The sequence below is a fragment of the Euprymna scolopes genome, chromosome 3, assembly GCF_053919585.1.
Source record: "Euprymna scolopes isolate OS-2025 chromosome 3, ASM5391958v1, whole genome shotgun sequence".
Taxonomy (NCBI): Eukaryota; Metazoa; Mollusca; class Cephalopoda; order Sepiida; family Sepiolidae; genus Euprymna; species Euprymna scolopes.
In genome coordinates, this window is record NC_136484.1 from 127,707,096 (window position 1) to 127,711,581 (window position 4,486).

Sequence of the window (4,486 nt, forward strand, 5' to 3'; positions counted from 1 at the left end):
TCCGAGATATAGAGAAATTATAGTTTCAAAAAGTGGGGGCTCATTTTTCTATATTAATTTAGCGTAAAATGAACACCCACTTTATAGCAACATTTAGGGGGGGAGCGTCTGTTTTTAGGGGGGGGGGTTATTTGGTAATTGTTGCCTAGTACACTAAACCTACCTTAAAAAACTTTTTCTCTATCGGTTTTCGGGTTTGCTGAAAACGAATATCGCATTTAATTTTTCCGCAAATAAATGTTTTTCCGGGTATTAAGCAATATAATTAATTATTCATGTTATAAATGATGGCCACTGTTGTACGCGTAAGCTCGCATATTTGTGCGTTAATGAATACTACATAAAAATTTGCAGGCTTGTTGAAGATTATAATACTATTCTATGGTTAAAATTTCATGACAATTGATAAAAGAAACCTATATTTTCAAACCAATAAAATATACCCTAATTTGCATACATTTTTATATATAGGTCATGGCAAAAGAAAGAATAAGAAAAGATGGTCTGAATTCAGAGCTGAGAAACTTATTGAAAAGGGTGCTGCATTTTGATCGTTCTTTTGGTATCAATCTCCTCTTTTCCATTGTACTGATGAGGGATTATATCTAAATAAACCCAATAGCGTCTCTGAAAAGACCGTACATTACCACTGGTTGTTTTTTGTCTTGTTTTCTTTCAACATATAAATAAACTCATACCAAATAAATTAAATTCACTAACTCACATTTCATTTTAATCTCTCTCTCTCTCTCTCTCTCTCTCTCTCTCTCTCTCTCTCTCTCTCTCTCTCTCTCTCTCTCTCCTAGGTCTCAAGTTGACATCACGACCTGTATTTGAAACAAGGCGCTACAGAAACATGAATACATATATGTAGTCAATAATGTTTGTTAAATAAACATATTATGCATACATATATATAATATGTAGTATAAATGGCTTTATTTATACAAATATGTATTGGCTACATATGTGCATATATGCTTCAGCTAGGATTTCTTTTAAATCCAACTCTCTTGGGAATTTCTTATATCTGTCTATGTAACAATTGATACTAGTATCCCGAGAAAGTTTGACTTTGAAAGAAATGGCAGCCAAAATATATATGAACATATGCAACAGTTAACATTTGTATACATAAAGAAATTAATACTTACTGTTATTGAGCACTATTTTATAAACGCATTAACATCTAGAAACCAACAGTAATATCATCAAACAAATGCTGGGTAATAAAAAACATTAACATCGTTAACCAAAATCGTTCTGTGTAAAACGTCCGTGTTCATGTGCTTGAAAATTAGTTTTCAAACTGCGATATGTATCTGTCCTAACCAATGACGCCAATAAAGATTATAAGGAGAGTGAAGAATTTCGAGAGACTCTTGTAGCTTGTTAAACATTTGTCTTTCTTTCGTCTTACACGCAACAATTTTAGAATTTGATTTTGATTGAACACCTAATTAGTTTTAATTGTTCATTGTCCATTGACTTACGTCATAATCTAAATCTTAACAGGCATGTCGAAATGGCTAAACTGCGTTTTAATAATTCTTTCGATATTTTTTCTGGTTTAGTTTTTGCCAATAATTTATGCTAACTCGTATATAATTTATTATAAATAAGATATTTTTTTTTCTTAAATTTAAAGTAAGTTGTACCTTTATAGATACCTACTGACTTTAACTTTAAGGAAGGTGGCTAAAATTAGTTATATGTTATTAGAAAAGTAAAATAAACAATAACTGATTTTATAATTTAAATCTGATTTTTATATTAGTAGCTTCTAGTTGGTGTAATCGTCCTAGGAAGGGTTTATAATACTGAGACATCACTTGAGTTTACTAAGTGCAAAGAAGTCATATACTAAAATGCTTCCAAGTAATCAAACCTTCGCGTATTAAAGATTCATAAAGAGGAGGGATCTTAAAACAAGTCTTGCTCAGATGCGATGTACTTGTGTAAGTTTATGCAATTTAAGTGGAACTTAAAGTTCATTAAAATTACATTTTTCCAGTATAGTATATATAACACTAAAATACTTTAAACCTATCAATTTATAAAAAAAATAGCGTAAAAAGAAAAAAACGCTGCGAGGGCAAAGTTTGATACAACGTCGTTTTTTTTTTTAATGTGGGATGCCCCATTCTCTAAAATGGATTGAGACAAAAATTTAAATTGCCTTAATCTAGAATGATTTCTCCCTCACTGATCGAAGACAGAAAAGGTGAAATGTAGTATCAGAACAGATATTACACTTTGCTCTAAGCCAAAAGGCTAAGGAGAAAAATAACTAATATGAAGCTAAGCTTACATTAAGTAGTTGTACAATAATTGAAATATGCTTGAAGTGTAAAAATTTGTATAATTTTATCATTTACCTGTAGTAAATTTATTGAAATTAGTGATGACATATTTTCCAGTTGTTAAAAATGTATAGTTTGTGTTAATTGCACATATAAGAATGTTTCGTTAGTAAAATAGTAAGATAGACTAGATTTTCAAGCCTTAGTAGAGCAACTAGTCTAGGAAGTAATCTGGTATAAGCAATCTTTTTCCGCTTATCCACTTGTTTTGGGATTTTTCATGTCAATGGACTAAAGCAATGACGCCTAAGTAGATGTGCAGTTGAGGATTTCGCGACCTTTGCTTTACTATAAGGTTTTCATTTTACGGTACTATTTCATACGGTATCCATTGTTTGAACATAGGGGCCAACAGCAGCAGCAGCAGCAGCAACAACAACAACAACAACAACAACAACAACGGAAGGCGACCGTGGCTAAGTGGTTAATGATGCGAGCAACCTGGGTATGCCAAATTAGAACCCAGTTTGTACCACAGAAAAACTTCACTTGGGGATGTTAGCAATTTTCATGTGGTCTCTTCCGTAAGTACCCGATATCTGTCTAGCAAGAATTCTTACTAGAGAGATATCAGGTAAACAAATGCCAACAATAGTCATCTGATTCATCAAAAATGAATGAATAACACTCACCACCACCACCACCACCACCACCACCATCATCATCATCATCAACAACAACTAAATGCTCATTCTAAACCTAAAAATAAAAGGCTTTCAAAAGTTTCTTCACATGTATACATACGTAAGTATATTGGACTAAGGGAAGGAGATTGCTACCTAAGAGTTGTGAACATGTACGCTTATGTAATTTTTTTATATATAAAGGCGTGAAATAAATATTTGCTCGTCTTCGTTATTTTTTTTCTACCTCATTTCTTGTAGCAACGCAATAAAGTTCCTTCTCTTTCGTGCGATCTATTCATCAAAGCGATACAGTTGAAATCTTATGAGGCTTCGTAAATCGATTGAAATAATATGGATAGCAACATCAAACAAGTTATTCTCGACTTAAGAAAACATGAACTGGCACGAATAAAATTCAAACATTGTACCATTAGCAAAAAGTAATTATACCTTGATTCTCCTCCGTTAGAAACGCACTCAATATTATATCTATTATAATAAAGCTGTACTCATGTCTGTATGTTTGTTCACAAAATACGTCATATATGATGTCATAGCGATATCACAATAATAATAATAATAATAATAATAATAATAATAATAATAATAATAATAATAATAATAATAATCTGAATACCAGACTGCAGAGTCAAAGGTTACTTGTGACTGGGATTTAATTTTTCGATCGGCACTACTTACCACCTCCTACACTGATGATTGCGTAAGCATGAGACACTGGCGACTGTAAGTAAAAGTAAATAATATTTATTTATAAAAATTATCAAACACACACACACACACACACACACACACACACACACATATATATATATATATATATATATATATATATATATATATATATATATATATATATATTCAGGCAAACATTATTAAAAACAACAGAGATACCTTGCTTAAGGATTCTTTTTTTTTCATTTTTTCGATCTTACGTAAGATTTTTTTAACTTCAAGATGGAAGGTATTTACAAATATTCCATGGTTCACACGAGCGCTTTCGATTCTTTCTTGAATCATCATCAGGTGGAGATAAAATATTAAAAATAGAAGTGAAAGATCGAACAAATAAAAAAAGAATCATTAAGCAAGGTATCTCTGTTGTTTTTAATAATGTTTGCCTGAATGAAGGAATGCTGCCTAAATACACTAATATATATGTATATATATATATATATATATATATATAATTGTGTGTGTGTACATAGTAAGTTATGAAATATTTATGGCAATTTAGATACTTAATTCATCTTCGTAGGTAATTGTAAGGGTAAAGAGTCGTAGATAGTTAAACACATGTCCTTGGATAATTATATTTTACATTTATATACGCTCCCAATCACATTAGTGAAAAGGAACGATGTTTCCTTTTAACATTTATGTAATGCTACCCTTTAAAAATATATTTGAAGACGTTTAATTGTTAATATCAACAAAAATGAGAGCATTCATATCCGCCACATCCCTCTACTTGTTCCC

General features: G+C 31.1%; 1 pseudogene; it reads right to left on the bottom strand.

Annotated features, from left to right (window-relative positions):
- Positions 1-2,074: 2,074 nt before the first annotated feature.
- Positions 2,075-2,286, bottom strand: LOC145264587 (U2 spliceosomal RNA; annotated as a pseudogene).
- Between the last annotated feature and the right edge of the window lie 2,200 nt (positions 2,287-4,486).